The 14,176-nt window shown below is 34.8% G+C and overlaps 1 long non-coding RNA gene across 1 annotated transcript; it reads left to right on the top strand.

Annotated features, from left to right (window-relative positions):
• The first annotated feature begins 7,830 nt into the window (after nucleotides 1–7,830).
• Nucleotides 7,831–11,858, top strand: LOC144431985 (uncharacterized). Its single transcript, XR_013480337.1, has 4 exons — nucleotides 7,831–9,231; nucleotides 10,103–10,287; nucleotides 10,445–10,672; nucleotides 11,116–11,858. It is a non-coding gene; the product is annotated as an uncharacterized LOC144431985 (long non-coding RNA).
• The last annotated feature ends 2,318 nt before the right edge of the window (nucleotides 11,859–14,176 follow it).

Genomic DNA, 14,176 nt, shown 5'->3' with positions numbered 1-14,176 from the left:
ATTGGGTGTGAGTTCGTTGCTTTTTCGTCGGGTGTGGCTTTTAGTTGTTGCGTGTATTGAAGAAACGCGTTTCATCATGATGTAAACCAGTTTGAATTTCGAGGAGTTATTTCACAACACTTCCGATTCCATGTAATCTGTGTAGCATTTCAAAATTTTGAGTACACGACCAAATGTTATGTGCTTGCTTTCAACTTTGGTATATATGTTTTTCAAATTTCCATGTATCAACCGAATCAATAGATATAGAGGACTTGCACGGGTCACGTGACTTTGTTTACTGGACGGCAATAAAACAAAAACGTCCATTTGGCTCCTGTCAGTTGCAAGTCGGATTATACGTTTCCGTTTTGTTTGGCTGTTGAAAATGGTTATTTCGTATTGTTCCGTTGGCGTTCCGTATCGTTCCGTTCCGGTACCTATAGTATACGTACAGCCAGCGGAACAATACGAAATAACCATTTTCAACAGCCAAACAAAACGGAAACGTATAATCAGACTTGCAACTGACAGGAGCCAAATGGACGTTTTTGTTTTATTGCCGTCCAGTAAACAAGGTCACGTGACTCGTGCAAATCCTCTATAGTCTATACCAGCCGAAATAAATCTATTCTAAACTAATTGAACTTAAAGAAATGGTCATCGTGAGTCTGCGACACCAAAATTTAGAACGAGTCAAAATTTAAAGAAAATATGCTCTAGACACAAAAAAAACTTCCAAAAAATTTAACAATAAATAAAAGAATATTATAAATTTTTACATAGGATTTGAATATGAGAAAATAACTTAGCAGTCGAGGGAAAGACAATTAGTACACAGTATTTAAAAAAATGTTTCATTATATCATTCAGCTGTACTTCTGTACGATTACAGAGCTTAAATTTTTTTATTTATTGACACATGCAACATCAAAATGCACAATCATTTTTATTCAAACTAAATAATACATATGTACGTATTTACAATAGAGCTGTGTGGTGGTTTTTAGTCAATTCGCCGCAAAAATCTTGTGAAATCGGTTCTCTGAAATTAGCAGTAACTATCCGGTTAACCGGATAGGTGAAATACCCGGATATATCCGGATAGTATAAATTATTGGTATCCGAACTAACCCTAAAACATACCTAGAAACACTCAATATACCTGGTAATTCGCATAGAAATATGGAAATCGCACAGGGAATAAACTGCGAAAGTAGACTAGTTACGGAAACGTTAAATACAAGCTAACCAGTGAACAGAACTATGCCAAACTGGGGAAACAGTTAACCTGTACTACTAATATCATTTTACAACAAGAATTGCACAGATTAACGGCACTAAAACACAGGAAATTCCACACTGCCGGCACTGATTATTTGCTATTTGATTAAGTTTGCAGATGATAGTTTAATCTTTGGTTAACTTAAGCCTGCTTCCTTCGATTATATCAACAAACGGAATATACCTTTCTAACTATAATACTACATTGGATTCTGCTGAAATAATTACCTGTTCAACTCGAAACTCCACGGAAAATCAATATGAATACCGAAGTTCATAACCAGATTCTGGCTGCTGTTACATTCCCCCAGGCCAACCAAAAAGCGCTCATGCAACGCTCAGATGAACTGTCTGCCACTGAAGACCATGGCAACAAGTCTGAAGCTGTTAAGAAGTTCCAGCATGATGTGGCTCAAATCTCTCTTGAGATCGAGGAGAATATAAAAAGACTGGAGTTATGTGAAAAACAGCAAGATGATCAGGAACAGTACAGCCGGAGGAGGTACTGTGTTGTTCTTCATGGCTGCAAATCGGTTCCAGAATCTGAGTACTACAAGTTTAAAGACTTTGTTGTTAACACCCTGAACAATAATTTCAATCTTGACCAGCCTATTGTTAACACGGATATTGATATAACCCATAATTTGCGATCCTAGTCCCCGAAGAACCCCATCATTATTAAATTTGTCCGAAGATCGACAAAAAATTTAATATATGGTAGGAAGAAAGATCTAAAAGGCAGCGGTTTGTCCATCACGGAGTCCTTGACCCGGAATAGGCTCAAGCTCCTCGCCGCTGCCAAGGAAGCATTCGGGAAGCACAAGGTGTCGACAATGAATGGGACTATATACGCTTACTTGGACAGAAGGCGAGTTATATCTTGTTTAAATGATATCACTACTCTCTCTCGTCCCCTGTACTCCAGGGCTGCTGCTCGCCCAATGGGACCTAGCAAATAGGCACACTGTTTGCAACTTGGTCTCATTGGTATAGTGGTGGCCTTTAGCACAGGGTTGATAATATAATTTAATTTAACTCAATTTATTTTCACCCTTATTTTCCTTATGCTAATTAGGCTAGTACTTATTTAACCATAAGTTCTGCACCTGGAAACTTTGTATTCAAGCTTTGTATTTTAGATTTTGTCTTACTTTACTATACTTTTTTTATTTTTTTATTTCATTACTTTGCCACCACCATGAAACATAATTTAAAATATCCCTGTAGAAATTGCCACAAATCAGTCCGAACTAATCAGAAAGCTATTTTTTGCAACATTTGCTCACATTGGATACATCTAAAATGCACCAATATCTCGAACCAGCAGTATGAAAACCTGGGTGACCGTACATTTGAACCCATGTACATTTGAACCCATGCGTATATCCACGGGTTCAATCTATATGCGGGTGCTAAAACCCATGGGTTAGGGTCAGTATGGGTTTAACTGTCCGTGAAACAAAAAAAAATCCATATGTGCAATAGCATACAGGTGCAATTGTCATGGGTTCAAATGTACGTGGGTTCAAATGTAATGGAACCGAAAACCTGCAATCTGAAGCTGATGATATGCCTTGGTGCTGTTTCTTTTGTGAAAAAGATTGCATACCATTCTCTTCTCTCTCTGATTCTGAATTATTAGAATCATGTACTTCCCTTCATTCAGAAAAAGCTGAAGCCCAGGCACTTACTAAAATTCTTGATCCTGAATACCTAAACCAAATGTTTCTTGAGTCAGCCAATACTGACAATGATGAATTCAACAACATAAACATTGTTTTCATGTACAACAGCTCAAATCAGTATATTTGCTCTAGTGATGTCAATGACCTCAAATTCAATGATAGTTTTAAACTAAATCGATTCATGACTCTTTCGCTCAATATCAGATCTTTAGCCTCTTTCAAAAACTACACAAAATTTGAAGCACTAGTGAATTCACTGAATTGTAAGCCTCATGTAATTGCTGTAAATGAAACATGGATTGTATCTGGTACAACTGGCCATTTCAATACATTGGATGGCTATGTTTTTATCACTAACAGTAGATCTCATCACCGAGGTGGTGGTGTTGGTCTCTACATTCGAAATGATTTGAAATACATTGTCCGCAAGGATATTACTATAATGTGTGAAAAGGTTTTCGAATCTATATTTATTGACATATTATTGGAAAATAAAACAATAATCTGCGGTACTATTTATAGATCACCACTAACTGATGAATTGAACAATGCTAACTTTCGGAATCTCTTGTTCCAAGTTCTCTCAAAGATGAACAAGTTGAATTATAATTATATAATGGGTGACTTCAACTATAATCTTATTGATGAGTCCAATATGAATACCAGCCTATTTGTTGATATTATGCACAACCTGGCCTATTATTCTCTGATAAACTGCCCCACCAGGATAACTTCAAGTTCTGCTACCTGTATAGACCACATTTGGACAAACGTATATGATAAAAAAGTTAATAGTGCTGTTTTAGCAGAATGTGTTTCTGATCATCGGCCAATTGTACAATGCTCTCTTCTAGAAAAGCAAATTCAGAACAGAATTGAAACGCTTTACCGCCAGTTTACTTCGTCCAACTTGAATACTTTTATGAACGAACTGAATTCTATTGATATTGATGACTTCAGCAGCATCCAGGATCCCAACAATTGCTTTGAAAATGTTTTGAAAAATTCTCTACTGCTTACTCTCAATCTTTTCCTTACAAAAAACAAACAAACAGATCAAACAAACCTTGGTATGATACTGAGTTACGTAAACTAAACAAAGTCAAACAAAAACTTTATAAGAAATTAATAAACAATAAAAACATAAATGACAAGCACAAATTACAGTTCAATGAATGCAGGAACCTTTATACTCGACTGCTCTACAAAAAGAAATCAAATTATTACAAATCTAAATTTGCCTCTCACAAAGGTAACATCAAGGCAGTGTGGAAAACAATTAATGAACTTATTGGTAAAAATAAAACAGGTTCTTGTCCTTTGATTGGACTCGATTGCAGTAATACACAAATTGCAAATAAATTTAATGAACACTTTTCCCAAGTGGCACAAACCCTGCTCGACTGTATGCCACAACCAGCTGGCTGCGACAAAAATTACATTTCATATTTTGGAAAGCAAGAATCCTCATCCATGTTTTTAAGGCCAACTACATTATTAGAAATGAAAAATATTATACGCGAAATGAAGCCCAAGTCAAGTTTTGGAATTGATGGTATTCCATTCAAAGTATTGAAACACGTTCCAGAACATATCATTGACATCCTGACATATATATTTAATCTTCACTATCTAGTGGATTATTCATTGAAAGCTTCAAGACATCTAAAGTTCTTCCTCTATTTAAAAAGGGTAGTGTTTCAGATCTTGGAAATTATAGACCTATTAGTCTTTTACCATCATTTTCTAAGATTCTTGAGAAAATAATGTATAGTAGAATGTCAAACTTCTTTGAAACTAACAATGTTTTCCACTCTCATCAATTTAGTTTCCGCAAGCATCACTCCACTGCTATGGCTGCTAATGTTTTGGTACACAAACTGACCAAGGCCTTTGAAAGCAAACAACATGCAATTGGAATATTTCTTGATATTTCAAAAGCTTTCGACACCATTGACCATTCCATCCTTTTAAGTAAGCTCTATCACTATGGAATTAGAGGCGTTCCATTCAATTGGATCAGGAGCTACCTGCAAGACAGGAAACAAATTGTGCAATATGACAACTCATTCTCTACAAATATTTGTGTCATGAAGCACGGAGTTCCACAAGGATCTTTACTTGGCCCATTATTTTTTCTAGCTTACATTAATGACATGTCCAGGTGTCTGAAATCCTCTGAGTCGATCATGTTTGCTGATGACACTGACTTTATTCTTCGTGGGAAAAACCTTGAAGATCTACTCACAGTTGCAAACCAAGAACTAACCAACATTCATAGCTGGATGTTGGTTAACAAATTATCTCTTAATGCTAACAAAACTAAATTTGTATTATTCCACCCAAGCAAGCATAAAAGTGTGAGTTGTTCAAAACCACTACTGCTCAATGACAATGAAATTGAAAGAGTGAAAGAAATAAAATTTCTAGGAGTTATCTTTGATGAAAATCTGTCATGGAAATCACAAATGTCGCATGTTATTGGTAAAACAAAAAGGAACTTGGCAGTTGCTGCCAAAGTATCCCAGTGCGCTAATCAATCAACTTTACTAGCAATGTTTCAATCTCTACTACTAAGTCATATCCGATATTGTAGCTCAGTCTGGCTCCATGGTAATAAAACACTTGTCTCGAAATTGCAAAGCATTTGTAATAATTTTCTAAGAATTGTCTTTAGGAAAAGTAAACGTGAAAACGTGAATCATCTCTATAAATCGCTAAATATACTCAAGGTTGAAGACATAATGAAATTTGAAGTATTATCATTAGTTTATGATTTTCATGACAATTCATTGTCAAACTGCTTTGACGACATACTAACCAAAACCACCTCCAATCGAAGAAGTAATTCCAATTTATTTATACCGTTTATGAGTAAATCTGTGAGCCAGCATGCCACATGCTATAATGGACCTAAGCTATGGAACTCTCTCCCCTTGAATTTGAAGTCATTAAAATCCAAAAAATCATTTCAGAAACAAGTTAAGTCGTACTTGGTATCCAAATATTAAAAGTTATTTTTCCACAACCACACTGATATATATACTCTTCCGTATGTAATTAGCTACAACGTTTTGATAGCTCGGACACAAAAAATATTGAACCTTCATGAATGACCATGATAGAAAGTTGGGACACTCTTCACTTGCACATACTTATTTTCATGAAAATATTAAACAGCTACAATATTGCTATTGCCCCTGCAGCTGCTGATTGTTGTTGAGCCGGCAGTTAATCTCTCTCCACCTGTTCTACATCTAATGTTGGTGTGTCGGGTTCTGTAGCATGCACAGCAAATTATTTTATTTATTTTTCAAATGGCTGTTTACACTCTGACATCTGCATGCGCATGTTCCCTTTTTGCTTAACGTTGGATTTTTGACATTACACATGCATGGTCTTTGTTTCTATATGGATGGTGTGATACCTTATGAGGGTTGTAGACCGTATAGTTTAGCTCCTGTACCTATTATTGTAATTAGGTGACCAGTGGAGATATATTGGATTCTCCCCTTCGTTTTAATTTGTTGTGGTATTCTATGATTTGTTTTGTGTGTATACAAAATTTTATCCTAGGTTGAGGTTCTGCTGTGAAGTTAATGTGAAGGCCAACATACGAATGGTCAGTGTGGTTTGAGAGTTTCTGCATGGTTTGCGAGGAATTCACCCTGTGTCCCAACCATATTTCAACTCTGGTCTTTGAACTAGCGTTTTATAGATAGATAACTAATAATCAATAACTACTCGAAATAATAATTAATTCTAAACAAAAGTGTAGGGTAGTGCTGTTTCCAAATATGTAACCCTTGAATATCCTACTCGCAGATTTATTTTCTGTTTTTCAGGTCGTTCTGTGATGATCAATACAATGGCTAGTTTATTGAATATAAATGGTGTCTACAACAACAAAATTCGCAGGCTGATGTCTCATCCACGATAAACTTGAATTGACATCTATTACGCCACAATAATTAAATGAAGAAATGATCCTGTGAAATAACAATACTAATTCCTTTATTCCTAATTCCTTTATCCTTGCAGAAGTCAATATCTAAGAATGAAAAAAAAAACCTTATAACCTTAGCAACCAACATATTCCTATACCCTGTCTTTCTACCTTAATTAATTATAATTACATACATACTTACATAAAGTTACTGATAGATTTAAATACTTATTACAGTCTGAACTATAATTTGGCAATAATAGGCTCTAGTTTGGGCAATGAAGTGGTCTAGCCCACCTCTTCATGCACCCAATTCTGGCAACTTTGGTTGGGCATTTTGGCATTTGACTCCATCTATAATCAGATTGACAATATATTTTTTTATAAAAGTTTATCTTTACTGTTCACTCCCATTTATAAAATTAATCAATTTGGCAGTGGCAATCAGGATAAATTTATTAATATGGTGTGGCAAGTAATTTATTTTTTATTACCTACCAGTATGTAATTTTTCATGTTCCCTTTACTTAATAACTTCTATATGGTTGTGTGTGTGGGTGCGTGTGAGCGTGTGTGAAATATTTCAATTATTTTAGGTGAGTGAACACGTACCACATCTTCTTGGCGAAACCTTCCATCTTATATACATTCTGTACGTTTTAAACCTTATCTAAGGTTTTGATCGCTCTCCTGATTTCATAATCAGTTTTTATTTATTTATTTTTACCATTCATTTTATTGTTTTGCTGATTATGGAGTCGAAATAAACTTATACTTATATACTCTGACCAACTCCGTGTAACCCGGAAATTTGGTCCCGGTGTTGAATTTCCGACACGCTTGACTTGGTTCTGACAGATTATTATTGAGCTTCGAAAATCATCCTGCGCCTTCTGTGTTTTGACGGCGCTGTCTCGCGTCTCAAGGGTGAATGACATGGTGGAAAAATTTGTATTCAATGGAAGAAGCATACTGAAAATAGGGAATTTGTGCAAACCAAAAAAGTTGGGGAGTTATGATATTATTAACATACCCATTTTTACAATGTGCAAGTACATAATTCAGTAATTAGTGTCTTGGATTATTATGAAGCTAGAGAATCTGATTATAATGAGGACTACCGGTACAATCATATTTGTATGTCCTTTGTTGAATACAATATTGGACAACAACTTAGTACATTTTGGGGGATTAGAACTAAAAATACATGTTTACATAGATTTTGTCCTCAAAGTGAGTAGGCTATAGATTAATATTAGAATTTTTGAGGAAACATGACATAAGTCTGTAAGTAGTACAGATATAAAAGAAGGTATGCATAAAACTATTTATGAAAAAAATTGTTATTTCTATTACTGGGGATAGATTAATTTTTCTACGCAATTGTAATTTAAATATTGCATGTGAGAATATTCATAATAATATTCTGGCAAACTATATGAAAACCTTTAATTTCAAGTTAATGTGGGATATTTTACCAGTAACATCAAAACCTGGAATAAGAAATATTGCAGGAAATGATATGTGTGTGTTATATGGAAAAGAACCAGAATTTGTTAGCCATCTATTTATGAGTTGTGAATATTTTGATTATGTTTTTGATTTTATGGAAAATATTGTTAGGAAATTAAATAATGCCAGACGTTTTAAAGATTATGAATCTTGTGTTTTATTGGATTTAAGCTATTTGTTACATTCCAACATTACAAGACGAGATTTAGATATTATTGTTTATTTAATTTCAATCACTAGATATAAAATGGATACAAAAAAATTCTTTTATATTCGAAGGTAGTCCCCCTAATCAGCACTTAGTAGTTATCAAACAAATAAAAACTGCAATCACTTCCAGACTCAACATGAAAAAAATAGAAAATCACCAAATTTTGTCAGAGAATTTGAAATACTAAGGAATTGTATTTGAACTCTAAATCAAGTGTGTATAAATTTAGTATGTATAAAAATGAACATGTCTAATATATTTAATTTTTTACTTTTATTGTACATAATATAATTCAATAAACTAAAAATTGATGAATTGTATGCCGATGCGATCAACACCTCGTCCTCAAACACTGATGGAATGAACATATGAAAAATGAAATTGGATTTTTCATCTTATGATTGCTCGAATGGTTATATACTTTTGGTTATATTTTATTATATTATCCCATTAAAAAAATATATATATATATTCAAGTTGTTGTGCACATGGATTATTACACGATATACTTGACTATAGAACTGATAGAATGCAGATAACAAAACAAAATAGAGGAACAATCAATTGAGTGGGAAGGCCCTAGGACCAGTTCAGCACTCGAAAGCACATTGACAGTAAGATTTAAATTCACTTTAAAGCTCCCATGAGTAGATGTAGTCTAGTAGAGAGCCGCTTTGTGCTACGATTGTTTAGCATAAAAAATAATAATTTGTAAATTTTCTTATAGGTACCCAATACAGTAATGGGTTGTCAAGGAATGTAAATTTTGATAAGAGATATGTGTATTTTAGGATCATAAAAAAGTTGCAGTGTGAGGATGTATGCTGTGTGATCAAAGCAGTAAGCAAGAATATAAATTGACTGATGGGTGATTGAAATTGTGACGTCTGTATGAAAAAAATAAATTAAACACACATATTTTAACTTCAATTGATTAGTGTTTTATGATGGAGTTCTACTGATCTTGATAGTTTTTTCCCAAACTCATTCTGTCATTGTATACGAAGTCACCAGCAGCATATTACAACATAAGAGGTGTTTTCCATTTGCCATGATAATCAATTTTGCTTGATTTCAGGCTGGTACTAATAACCTTTTTCACATAGATTGGATACCTATTATTGCCATTATCTAAACGTGGCTTCAACATATATATATATTTATAATTTTAGATGTGCCAAAAAGTTTTGAATTATTTTGTCGAGTGTTTTTAAATTATTGATTTGTGATCAATAGCAATAACTTTTTTGCTACTGCAAAATCCACCACATTTATTGAATGCATTAATATTTCTCCTGGAACCGTTACATTTTATTAATTCCAATTCGTTTTGTGGGGTATTTACATTTTTGTTTCAAATAATACTTTGTCGAAATGGCTGTTATACTTATATATAAACACATACATGCTTAGATGGTAGACAAGGTTCAATCGTTGTGGGCAATTTATTTCAAAATATCGTAACTAAAATATAAATTTTTGCAGACGTCTCGAAACTCACTTTTGAAGAATGATTTGCTGTCACCAGATGGGGTTTTGGCATGGAAACACATCTAGAGGGAATTTATGAAAATATGTCTGAAAAACATTTGAAACAGCCATGTAAACTAACAGACCAACATGTTTAACTCAATAGCTTGATAAAAATGTCTGTTAGATATTAAGCACAGGTATAGCACAAAGAATTGTTTTGGGTATTAATTCATTTGTATTTTCCTATTAGATCTATCTTCTATTGAGCATTTAAATACTTGGATCATGAATATTATTTCTAAAATTACCAACAGTATTCAGGTCATTAATAACAGGGGAAATTTTTCTTCGTAGGTTCTTCCTGCATCTGTTGCTAGGATTTCGGAGATGTCTGAATTTGAAGCAACGCCAAGTTTTGCAAACTGCAAAATATCTTTTTTGACATATGCAACAGCACTACTGACGTGTCTTCCCTCAAAAACGGAAATCTACTACTACTCTCTGAAACATCTGGAGACGAAAGACTGCAGTAAATCAGCAAAAAATTCATAAATTATTTTACACACTGGAAGTCTACAACAGGTGATTAGCTCGATTAGGATTTCTTAACAAAATAAATGCTATACAGCTACATGCAACACATTCTGTAGTCATATTTAAAAAACAACAACATTTCATTGCTTCTCCAGCGTATGAAGGGCTTCAAATACTGGTACCTTCAACATGTGGTATACCATATTAGACCAAACATCTGTCAAACCCCCCTCCAAGTGTGAGATAAAAGTCTTCTAAATTGTTCTACTATATCATACATATAAATTTTTCGTGGCGTGAAACACTTTTTAGAGTTAGACCATCGGGACTATTATAAACTAACATTTGCGATCAGACCTGCTAGGTGTTTTGGTCTAACTTGTCAATTAAAGATTTCAGACCCCCCCTTCAAAATCTTCAGCTATGCCCTTAGGGCCTCACTCTAAATATTGAATGAATCGCCAAAAGATTTTCAGTTTAAAAGATTACAGGTCGCGGGGCTGGGAATCCATCGGTGCTCCAGTTGATTGAAAAGCAGCAAAGAAAAAGAAATATGTAGCAATGTCCACGTGATAGAACCTAAATTGCCTTTTTACTCCAGCTAAGAACCACTCACAAAGCCTTAAACAACATCAATACCACTATTAATATAACTTGATATTCAGTGTTTATTCACATTAGTAATTAAAATAATAATTTGTATTCCTATGGATTATTGAGAAAAAAACTTGGGTACTCCAGAAATACGTGTACCGGTACCAAGATGACGGACAACGGAACATAGTATGTGTACCAGGTTAGGCCATACTTTTAGGTACAAATACTACGAAACTCACTTGGTTAGTCCCTGAACTCGTAATAGAACTAAAATAAGAACATTTTGGCCTAACCCTAACGTGGTACACATACTACGTTCCGGTGTCCTCCTTTCTTGGTACGCATACTTCAGGAGTACGGAAACTTGACTGTAATCACATACATCTTAATCTTCTTCTAGCTGCTGTGTTTCTTCAATTGGTTTCGTATTCCATGATTCCTATTGTCCATCTTGTTGTTATTATTTTGGCTGCAGTACTTTGCGTATACATTTGCTCAAAATTTTTTGAATACTTTCTCAAGTAGTGTTGTTACACCTTGACATTCAGTTACATTGTTTAATAGGTATTCGCTCATGAATGATTTGAAAATATTTTTCTTTTATATCAAGTGTCGGATGTTCAATGATGTGATGATGGAAATAAATTTCAGCTGCTTGCATGTGTTGAGATAGCCTTTGTATAATCATTGACTCTTAAAAAAGTAATTTTTGATTGGTTTGATTAATTTCTTGAGCAGAGCCTTGTGTTTCTGACAGAAACAGAAACAGAAACAGAAATTGCTGCTCTACCTATCCATTCTAGATTGTTGTCACGTTCACAAAAGCTGCAGTGCGCAAATCACTGGCCCTTCGTTTCGTGCGACGCCGTTGAATTCTTTCTCATATTCATCACAGCAAATATTTTACGTTTACTCATTTTTATCTCTTATGAAGTTCCAGATCTAAACTAAATTCAAAGTTTAATTTACTGGTATATTCATTTATAAGGTTAAAAATAAGGACACACGTCAAAATAAGGATGTTTCTTAGAAATAGGGACAAAAACCTTTCCTAAAACAAAGACCTTCAAAATAAGGACAAATTCTAAAAATAAGGACGTTGTGGCAGCCCTGATTATAGGTCAAGTGGAGAAAAAACTTCTGTGAAAGCTACAATACTTGAGATGGAGTGAGACCAAAATGCTGTGCTACTGAGCGTTTTTTTTTTTTATATAAAGTGCAAAGTATTCATTTTCGTCACCACTTTACCTACATCTGACTGACATTTTTTGCAATGCATCGCTTTTTTGATGCCTTGCTTTCTTTCGACAAGGAAGTTGTCACATCATCCTGGTGATTTGCAAGACAGACTGTGTCTTCATTTTCACAATTATTTGTTCATTTTTATCGAATTTCTTCGTCCTTCAGCAAATCCTTCGATCAGTCATCAATGAACAGGGCTAGTTTTCGAGCTGTGATGCAGGAGCGTCGTCGTCGTTAAGCATCTAGTCTGAACAAAACCAACCGTGACGTTCGCCACTTGGAGGTGCAACATCGCCTTTGTTTGTTTATTATCCGGCGAGCGGAGTTGGACATCTAGTAGTAGTATATATTTACGCTCTGACAAACCAGCTAAAAAGGAAAGATACCCAGCTGCTCACTAATGACTCAAGTGGTAAGAATAAATATGGGCATACAGAATAAAACAGTTATAGACGTGGTCGTCTCATTACTCCCCCTTTTCCAGATGGGAAATTACAAAGGAATTTTCCATCTTCAAAATTGAAAATCCGTAAAAATGTGAAGAACTGTACACGCAAACGAAATGTCTATCTAAAATCAAAACAATCAATTGTTAAAAGCATTATCACAGTGAAATCAAATGTAATCATCCAAATATCTAGGCCTTCGCCTTGTACGTTGTCCTTCATCAGAGTTCGCATCAACTGTAACCTCTTGTGGTACAGTGTCCGGCCTTGAAGAGAAAGGTAATTTTTCAAATATATCACGAGCAATCTGCTCATCCTTTTCCATAATAGGTTCCACATCAGGTAAAATGTCAAATCCAGTTAAATCAATATCATTGTCTTCTTCATCTTCATGAAGGTAAGGTCTCAGTTTGTCAACATGTACAATTCGAGAACGTGTTCCCGAATTCTTCTGAATCCTATACAAGTGATTAGGTAAACGATCCACAATTTGATAAGGTCCAATCCAAGGAATACTCAGCTTGCGATGCTTAGGTGGATAATAGTACCACACCAATTCATCTCTCTGGAAAGTAATGGGTTTAACACCCAGATCAAAATTTCGCTTTTGTCTGGTTGCGGCAGCATTCAGATGTTGCCTAGCATGAAGAAAAGCTTTTTCAGTTGCACATGAAAACCAGTCGACAAACTCAGTGTAACAAGAATGAGTAGATGACCATGGTTTGCCAAACATAACATCAACAGGCATCTCGATTTCTCGTCCAAGCATCAACTTGTTCGGTGAATATCCTGTACTATCATGTACAGTGGAGCGATATGCCATGCAAAGATATGGGAGATGATCGTCCCAATCATTTCGATTCTCATTTACAAAAGCTTTCAACATTTGTTGTATAGTCCTGTTAAAACGTTCAACTTGTCCATCTGAACGGGGGTGATATGGAGTTGTTCGAGTCTTTTGAATTCCGTACAATTGGCACATTTCTGAAAATAATTTTGATTCAAAGTCTCTTCCTTGATCTGAGTGGAGAATTCTTGTTACCCCAAATCTCGAAAAGAATTGAGTAACCAATGCATCAGCAGTGGTGTCCGCTCGCTGAGTTGGTAAAGCAAAACATTCTATCCATTTAGAAAAATAGTCTGACAAAACCAAAATGTGTTCGTTGCCATTTTCAGTCACTGGCAATGGTCCAAGAAAATCAATGGCAATCCTTTCCATAGGAGCTCCAGATATAAGTTGTTTGAGATCTCCCTGTCTTCTTCCGTA

This window comes from Styela clava, chromosome 14 (assembly GCF_964204865.1).
Source record: "Styela clava chromosome 14, kaStyClav1.hap1.2, whole genome shotgun sequence".
Lineage (NCBI taxonomy): Eukaryota > Metazoa > Chordata > Ascidiacea > Stolidobranchia > Styelidae > Styela > Styela clava.
This window is presented reverse-complemented; position numbering and strand designations above follow the sequence as displayed.